General features: G+C 40.9%; 1 non-coding gene across 1 annotated transcript; it reads left to right on the top strand.

Moving 5' to 3' along the window:
• Positions 1 to 3,731: 3,731 nt before the first annotated feature.
• TRNAK-UUU (transfer RNA lysine (anticodon UUU)) lies at positions 3,732 to 3,804 on the top strand. Its single transcript has one exon. It is a non-coding gene; the product is annotated as a tRNA-Lys (tRNA).
• Positions 3,805 to 9,800: the final 5,996 nt, after the last annotated feature.

Genomic DNA, 9,800 nt, shown 5'->3' on the forward strand with positions numbered 1-9,800 from the left:
AATAATGGCATCACCAACTAAAAGAGTGGTTCTTAATCAATAGCATGATATACTGGAGTTTTAGAATATTGCAATTCAACACTGCAGTCACTTAATTTAAATCATCTTGCTCAGAAAATTTTCCTTCATTAAGCTACTTTAGTGTCTAAATTTCATTTTTAGAGTAAGTCCACATCGATTTAAAGCAGCTGTTTACAGTATATCCGTAAAGACATGAATTCACCTCAGGTGTCCTCCCTTTAGTCATTAGTGACTTGGCATAAATTGTGTATCAGCCGAGTAGTCAAGAATGGGACCCAGACCAAGTCTGTTGTTTTTCAAGGCTGAGCAGTGGACAGAGAACTACATGCAGGAGGAAGATAATTCCTATTGGAGGGTCGGACCCGCGGGGAGGTGCAGCAGATTGGCCCTGGAAAGCCTGGGGCTGCCTTAGGAAGACAAAGTGGGCTTAGAAGAAATGCTGATGCAGGCAGGGAAGCACCAGAGGGTGGACGGACACCTCCACTCTAAACCTCAAACCACGTTTACACTGGGCACACTTAGTGGCAGAGCCCTTGTATTAAGCATTACTGAGAAAATGTATCTTAAGAAAGTGACAGTCTACGCTCTTAGCTTGAGGAAAAGAGAAAATCAGACCTAATACTGTTATTGACCCTCCCAAGTCTGCCTCCAACAGGCGTCCTCCTGCTCTGTGTCATTGGGGCCAACAGAACGAGACCCGATTTGGATCAGGAGCAAAGAAAAGCTTTTTACTCTTTGATCAAAGAAAGAAGAGGTGCAAGCTTGCCCCTAGAACACATGCCCCCCGGGACAGGCCACGGTGGGTGGGTCTGCTTTACAGGGATCTTGTCAGCGGGGGAGGGGGCGGAGTTCTCAGAGGCGGGCGCAGCTGTGCTCGCTGCGCGAGATCACAAGTGCTGGGCGCAGCTTCTCTGCACGCGGCCTGCCGCCGCCATCTTAAATTGCAGTGAGCTGCACAGCGCTTCCGCAGAGGACCCAGGAGCTGAGGTGTCCGCTGGCCGTTTCTCGTGAGAAACTCTGGTATGAAGCGCCGAGTTTGAGGCCTCTGTACGTGAAACTAGACGAAGCGTGAAAGAGGAGGTTAGACCTTACCACCGAGATTCTGTCTTATTTTTTTCTGGGACCCCAGTGGGCTTTGCCGGTGACCGTATGTACAAATGAAGTGAAGAAATGCACAAATTAATATAATCATAGGAAACATTCAGGAAAAAATTAAGATTAAATGAGGTTGGATAAGAAGTAATGAATTGGGGCTTCCCTGGTGGCGCAGGGGTTGAGAGTCCGCCTGCCGATGCAGGGGACACGGGTTCGTGCCCCGGTCCGGGAAGATCCCACATGCCGCGGAGCGGCTGGGCCCGTGAGCCATGGCCGCTGAGCCTGCATGTCCGGAGCCTGTGCTCCGCAACGGGAGAGGCCACAACAGTGAGAGGCCCGCGTACGGCAAAAAAAAAAAAAAAAAAAAAAAAGGATGTAATGAAATGATTAGTGAAGTATGGGTTTCTCTAGAGGGGAATATTTTGAGCCAGATTTTAAGAAGTTGGATGTGGTTAGCAAAAAGAAAATGTCTTTCTATACTGAGAGACTGCTATATGCAAAGGTGTTATCTTAGCCTGGGTTCCTGAGAAAAGAGTCTGAGGTTAATCTCATGAGCACATGTTTTCTTGTGGAGTGCAGTCCTAGGGGAGCAAGAATGAGGCAAAAAGGCAGGCTAGAAATAAATTTTAAAAATCATGTTAGGGAGATCTAGGACATTCAAATGGTTGCTAAGTTATGCAGAACACCTCCAGAGAGAACTCATGAATTCCCAGCATCTCAGAACAGGCCTCCATGGAAAGAAGGGTGAACAGGCTATCTACAGACTTCTTTCTGTATCCTGTTTCTCACCTCTGGTTTGCCAGTGTTAACTTTCCCATCTTCCCTCCGGACAGCTGGTGGGACTGGACCACCAGCTACTGGAGCATCTGTGGTTTCTGCCATGATAAAAGTGATGGAGGCCATATCAGAGCCTGGCCTTTTCTCCCCAGAATTTGCAGTGGAGGCTGAGTTAACCAGTGTTAAATGGTGAATCTTCACGGTTTTATAACTACTGGAATGGGGTGAGCCAGTCCGCCATTGCTGGCCTGCTCTTAATCAGGAATCAGGGCAAGCAGCACTCAGGTGGGGAACAGATGAGGCCACGAGGATGTGAGGAGACTTGGGAGGTAGGTCTGGTACAGGGATGAAAACGGATGGTGAAAAACCAAGCCTGTTTAGAGGGAATGGGTCCTAGGCAAATGGGTAATTTAGTGTGTCATTAGGGTGACATTCCCTGAAGGGCCAAAAGCTAGAATTTCATAAGTTGATTTAAGTGAGTTTGAGACTTTTGCCCATTTTGTTTTGTTTATTATGGCTGATACTATGGTTTTAACTATTTAATAATCTTTTCAACCTCCTTCCTAAACTGCAGAGGCTGGAAAGCTAAAAGTAACACTTTTCAGACTCCAAAGCAGCTAGAGTTCTGGCTATGATTCAGGTTGTGCCAAAAAGACGCACTCGTGAAAAACTTGAATTCAGGACTGGAGGAAATGGGGCGGGAGGCATAAGACGCAGTTGTAGCAGGTGCTGGGTGTGTAGTCAGCAGCCATAATCGGACTTCCTATCGTAGCCCTGCTCCCAGGTGGCCCAGTTGTGTGGTGTGGCTTTGGAAATTTCTCAACCTCAAGACTGTTTCTCAATCTGTAAGCCTTTTACTGCTCTATTAAAACAAAACAAAGCAAAAACCTCTTTTGCTTAAACCAGCTAGAGGGCATACTATTCTGAGGAAACAACCATTGCCACACTTATAATATTTTTTTAAAGCTTTGCCAGAGAAGTCTTGCCTCTCCTTATAAGGCCACTAGTCCCATCATGAAGACTCTACCCTCATGACCTCAATTAACTCTAATTACCTCTCAAAGGCCCCATCTCCAAATACCACCACATTGATGGTTAGAGCTTCACCATATGTATTTGGGAGCGGGGACACAAATATTCCATCCATTACACACAGACAGAAAACGAGGGAGATCAATTCTGGCTCTTAGATACAGTGCCATTCAGGGCCCACAGTCATTAAATCTGATAGTCACTTTTGGCACATATTCTTATAGCTAATACCCATGAAGAAACACAGAACCCTGAATGTACCTAAATGAATTTGACTTCTTGGGCATCGTCAAACATTAAGAGAACCTTAAAATGTGTACCATGTTAAGGAATTTATTGTTCAAAGATAAGGAAAGATGCAGTGTCTGTAGAGTTGTAATGCAAGGAGGAATTCCTGTCTTCCCTGCACACTCGGGAGGGGTAAACATTAGGTCACTGCCTCAGCCTGTGTGCTCTGCATAACCTCTGATGTCCTTCTAGTAGACCTCGATCCCTTACTTTGTTTTATTGTGACCTCCTCTCCCCAACCCTCGTCCTGCCTAGCCGGGGACTGAAAGGTCATTTTCAAGCAACTGCACACAAATGAGTAAAAACCTTGACCCTAATTTCATACTTTATCTAGAAGGTGTGCTGAAGGTAATAAACCCAGAAGCATTAAATAATTGGTCTGCATTTAAAGGGCTTCTGGCTAAAACCTCAAAGCCAAACCTATCAAAATGCTCACAGAACAAAGGGGGTTTCTGAGTCCATTTCTAAGGATTCTCTATCCTTAGAAGGCATTTGGGTTTATAATAAAAATGGGGACTTCCTTGGCGGTCCAGTGGTTAAAACTCTGCACTTTTACTGCAGGGGACCCAGGTTCGATCCCTGGTTGGGGAACTAAGATCCCACATGCCACGTGGCATGACGGAAAAAAAAAATGGTTTTTTTCCCAATAATATTAAGAGGAAAAATCACTTGTGACTAGTACTTGATTGAGAGTGAAGCTATGTGAAAGAAGCAGAAGTGACGTCTGTAGTAACTAATTATTCAAAATGTTTTTATTAACATTCCAGGGAATGTTTTCCTCACAAAAACATTCTCACCCAAAGCAAGAATGATTTTTTGCAAAAATCTCAACCAAAGATAAACTTCATATCATGCTGAAATTATTTATTTTAGACCTCTTTGATTTCTTTTTTTTAATTAATTTATTTATTTATGGCTGTGTTGGGTCTTCATTGCTGAGTGCAGGCTTTCTCTAGTTGTGGCGAGTGGAGGCTTCTCATTGTCGTGGCTTCTCTTGTTGCGGAGCACAGGCTCTAGGCATGCAGGCTTCACTAGTTGTGGCATGTGGACTCAGTAGTTGTGGCTTGCGGGCTCTAGAGCTCAGGCTCAGTAGTTGTGGCGCACGGGCTTAGTTGCTCTGTGGCATGTGGGCTCTTCCCGGGCCAGGGATCGAACCGGTGTCCCTTGCATTGGTGGGACCAGGGAAGCCCCTTTGCTGAAATAATTTAAAACATACGAATTGTTTTCTAGATCCTTACTAATCAAAGTATCGCCTATGGACCAGAACCATTAGCACCATCTGGGAAATTGTTAGAAATTCAGTCTCTGGCCCTACCCAGACCTACTGAATTAGAATCTACATTTTAACAATATTCCCATGTGATTTGTAAGCACATTAGAGTTTTCAAAGCCCCATTCTTGATATTGTAAAATTTTTCATAAGGCCACTTGTTGAAATGATTCCATTTAGCGTTTAAATATGTTATGGCAAATGTCCATTAAGGATCAGCAAATACTTATTTGTGTCCCTATCAATGCTGTTGCTATGTGGATTATTAATTTAGTCAATTTTTGTTGTTATCATAAAGAACTCTGCTTTTATCCAGTGGTATTTCTTGAGCTTCCCAAAGTAAGAAATAGTCCCTATTTTTTCTTATTTGTTCTTGTAGCTAATTGTTTTAATCATCTTTTTTGTTGTTCCTTCAGACTCCAGTGATGGGTTATTGTTTAAGGATTCTCAAAAGCCTTCTGAAATACCCCCAAAGTTGTTTTGGCATACCCAGAGGCATTTTCTCTGTTCTTCCTTGCTTACAGAACCATGATTTGGTTCAGTGTCATGATGTTTTTAGCCTTAGTCTAAGCAAATCATGATGATCTTATGTCCCTTTACCATGTACTGAATTTCCCATCCTCATTTTAACTAAGGGTGACTGAGATCTGACCAAAAAGGGGTAAGTTGGAGGTTTATGGGAAAGCCTTTATTCCCTAAAAAAACAACAGAAATGAAAATGTTGCTCACTGGTCCCTGGTGTTGCTTCTTTTAACCTAAAAGACAGGATGCCTGGTGCTGTGAGAGTCATTTGAAACCATGAAGTGATAAAAATAAGGACAAAAAGTCAATTTGCTGAGAATGGTGGAAAGGAAGCATAGAAAGAGCCCAATTCCTAAGGACAAGATTGGATCAACACTCATGTCCTGGACTCTACTTCAGAGTGTGGGTTATGGAAAAACAAAACAAAGCAAAAAGCAAAACAAAAACCACTCCTGCCTCCAAACCCTATCTACTTAAGATTTTGTTAGTCTACTGTGTTGCTATTTGCTACTGAAAGTATTCCTAACTGGTACAAATAAGGAGGGCTTACTATAGTCAGGGAATTGCTCTGTAAGTGCAAAAGGTTTTGGAATATATGGCTCATGGCACTATGTAGTGAGGCAACACAGAGGATTACAAGAGCTGGATTCTGATATTGGCCTCTACACCTCTTAGCTGTGAGAAACTGCAGCCTTGCTTTACAGAAACTTTGGCTTTGCTGTTTACAAGGTGAGTGTCAACTCCCAGTGCTTTCCTTTTCTGGCAAAAAAAAAAAAAAAGAAAGAAAAGAAAAGGAAAGAAAAAGAAAATGGGTTAGGTTCTGTAGATTTTTCTTTATGTAAGTATATGAGTTTTCATAAAACTTTCCAGAGAGTCAGATATTTTCCTTGTTGTTCGTTGTTTCCTATAAGTTAGGCTTAATTACAGGATCTTCCCAGTCATATTTTTGATGAATATAGTGATTTTCTTTCTCTTTGGGGGATGAAAGAGAAAAGTAAAGCTTTAAAAAGATTTTCTTTTAAAGTAACAGCCTTCTTTTCCAAGGTAAACAAAATTTTATGGTGAATCGTGACCAATCTCCTCATATATTTTAAATAAAGGATGTTAAAAAGTCACATCTAGGTCTTGCAAGGAAAACAGGAACATTAAAAGAAAAGTATCAAATTAGCATTCCAAGTATTTTATGTCTGGTAGATTTTAGGTAAAATTTGCTGCTGACTTTTCAAACTGATAGGCTTGGAGAGTCCCTAGATAGCCACCAAATGGTTTTAATCCACCTAATGTTTTAAAAAATTTGTATTTGTTGCGAGCAATTCCTCTGTTTCTGTTCTACCTTACACTTCTCCCACACTTGCATTTGTTCCTCCTCAGAAGTACTAGCACTCTCTTGGTGCCAAAGCTGCATTAGGGTGAGTGGTGAGGTCAGTGATGGTGGGTGTTATGGATTGAATTGTGTCCCCACAAAAGACATTGATGTCCTAACCCCCATGATCTGTGAGTGCCCCCTTATTTGGAAATAAGGTCTTTGTCAATGATCAATTTAATATAAGGTAATTAGGGTGGGTCTTGATCCAATATGACTGTGTCCTTATACAAAGGGGAAATGTGAACATAGAGACAGAGGGAAGATAATGTGAAGATACAGAGATCATGCCATCTACAAGCCAAGGAACTCCCAAGGCTGCCAGAAGCTAGGATTGAGGCATGGAACAAATTTCCCCTCGCATCCCTCAGAAAGAACCAACTTTTCTGACACCTTGATTTTTGACTTCAAGCTTTCAGGTCTGTGAGACAATCACTTTGTATTGCTTAAGCCACCCAGATTGTTGTACTTTCTTATAGCCGTCCCTGGAAACTCATACAGTGGGGGAGGACCTTCACCATTGTGATAGAGGAGTTCCAGAGCAGTGCAGCGTGGAACCCAATGCTTAAAAAAGTTAAAGTCAAGGCATTTGTAGTATTTTTTAACATTTATCTTTTAAAAATATATTTGGTGGGAACTGAGCTAGAAAACAAATATGAGTGACAGAAAACATCCTATACTCAAAATTTCAAAATCGTATCTTTCTTTTACTGAGTTTCCTTACTCCTTAACTGGTTTATTGCCATATCACCCTGCAGAATATGTTTTTATGATATCCACCTCATTAGACCACCAGTCATTCCCTGAAATTGGAGTCTCTTTTAAAGGTAAAAGTCAAAGGGTATTTATTTTAATATTTCTTTAACCCTAATTTCCCTAGACCTCTTCCACTTCTGCCTTTAACACTTTCGAGTCTTGCCTAAACTCAAATTGGACCTCCACAACCTTAGCAAAACTCTTCTAGGAAAATCTATAACATTCCTTACTACCTGCTCCAGTGTATAACTTACTGTAAGAAAATTCTTTCTGGGCTCTCCTTGAAAACATATTTCAAAACAAATGTGTTTGTTCTTGCATTATCTTTAGTAAGAGATTAAAAACTATGTAATAAGATAAATCTATGTCCACTGGGGGGAAAAGTTTTAAGTTTTCCCTAGTCTTCACTAAATAACCATAGTTCCTCTAACCCTAAAGGTTTTCGCTTTCAACCTTTAGTCATTTGAATTTTTAGACAGGGAGCCCTCATCAATTTCTCCATGTTAACATAAAAATCACCAAACTGGAAATGAATTATTAAGGCATCAAGTAAAAATAAGTACTGTGCATGTTGAGAGGAAATCTTCCCACAGGAAAACTTCTAGATAGACGTTAAAGTCCCTGTATATGGAGCTCCTCAGATTAAAAGAGTATAGCAATTCTTTAATATTCCTTTTAGAAAGAAAGTACAAAGACACGATGAAACTATTTAGCATGCTACGTCAGCATTCCTTTGAGAAGAAAGAAAGAAAATATTATGTTTTGGGGAGTTCTTCAATTTAACTCTACAAAGATTTTAAAATGGTTTGACTTTAAAAGACACCTTTTCAGAACTATAAAACTGCCTGTCTCCTCCCCAGACTATCCTGTACACAAATGCAGTGCTAATTTTTATAAAGTGTTACTTTGATCATACAGCTCCTTGGTCAGATTGATTATGGCTTCCTACAGTTTTTCAGATCATGTGTACACTTTTCAAGATCCTTGATAATCTGTACCCAACTTATCTATCCCAAATTTTATTTGACATTACCCCATCATAAAATTTATTTCCCTTGTTTTATTGGCTTTCTCTCCCTCTGTCAACTCTAACACATATGGGTTTATGCACAAAATGCTCACACACACTCTCTGTATATATTCTGGCCTGGGACTTTTACTTACACTTTTCCTCTTTTCTGCTGTCTGCTTATATCTTTTCCTCCTAGCTAGATCCTAAACTTCTTGAAAAGCTTCATTTCCTTCTAGGAAGCTCCTCTGATGAACTTTACCTACATTGTCCATCCATTTTCTTATTCCTGCTGCTTATTTAAATTTATGCTCTCTGGTGCTTGGTTAAATACCACTTCATAGTGCTTTCTAATTTTTGTTATGAACATACAGGCTGCTATAATTTTTTAAGCTTCCTTTGCATCTTTCACAGTCCTGGACACATGATGGAGCATAATAAACATCAATTTCAACAGCTCCCTTTCCATCTCTCTGTAGAGAGCTGTAATGACTCAATGCAAGTCACCCATATATGAGGAATCTTACCTGGCAAAATGCCCACCAACTCCCTTCTCCTGGGTAGATGAAGGCAATCCGGCCCACTGGCAGCCACTGTAGCCATCACCATCCCTGTGGATCAAGAAGAAAAGAATCCCTATTGTTCTTTGTCATTCTTTGAGGCAAGACCCTCAATTTATCATCTTCTGTGTTCTGACCTTTATAGTATTCACCTCCTTTGACAATATCATTTCTTTTCCAAACTCTTTTGTTGTGTCTTCTGGAACTCAGCCCTACACACTGGCTAACTGAACATTTCTTTACTTTGTTACGTTCATACAAACTTGACCTCTTCCAAATCACTTCTCCTGAAGGTCTCCTGACACAGGTACAAGGGGGATAGAATGCAGGGGTACATGGTTCATGCCTTTCTTATGTCCCCTTGGCACAGCTCCCCCAAGCTTTCATGAAAAAGCCCTAAAACTTTGCAGCTTATATACCGCTGTCCCCCTATCTCACTCTCTCCCGTCAGTCTCTGGGAAACCTCCCTCTGTCCCTGTCATACTGGAACGTGCTCCTTGTATTCCTCTCCACCATAAATCTAACATCATTGCTATACACAAGACTCATAATCTTCATTCCCATGCCTAGAACTTCCAGTGGTGCTATTCTGTTCCTTCTTATCTCAGAAATAGTGCCATCATTCAGTTGGGTGTATAAGCCAGAAGGCTGGGAATCAGTCTCGATACTTTCTCTTCTCCAAGCATATTCAGTCTATTGGCCTGGCCAAAAAGTGCATTCGGGTTTTTCCGTTAATATTATCGTCTTAAAAAATTTTTGGAGGAGAACATACACTTTAAAAAAATTGAGATATAATAAGTTGTACATATTTAGAGTGTACAATTTGATCTGTAAAATATACATATATACTGTCATTACAATCAAGATGTTGAATATTACCATCATCCTCAACTATCCCTCATACTCTTCTGTCATCTCCTCCCTTCTGCCCCTTCTCCCACATCATCCCATCAACCACAGATCTGCTTTCTCTCACTAAAGATTAGTTTGCATTTTCTAGAGTTTTATATTAATGGCATCATAAAGTATATACTTTCTCTTTTTTGGGGGGGGGGAACTATCTTCTTCACTCAGAATAATTATTTTGCGATTTATTCTCGTTGTGCG

The sequence above is a fragment of the Orcinus orca genome, chromosome 9 (assembly GCF_937001465.1).
Source record: "Orcinus orca chromosome 9, mOrcOrc1.1, whole genome shotgun sequence".
Classification (NCBI taxonomy): domain Eukaryota; kingdom Metazoa; phylum Chordata; class Mammalia; order Artiodactyla; family Delphinidae; genus Orcinus; species Orcinus orca.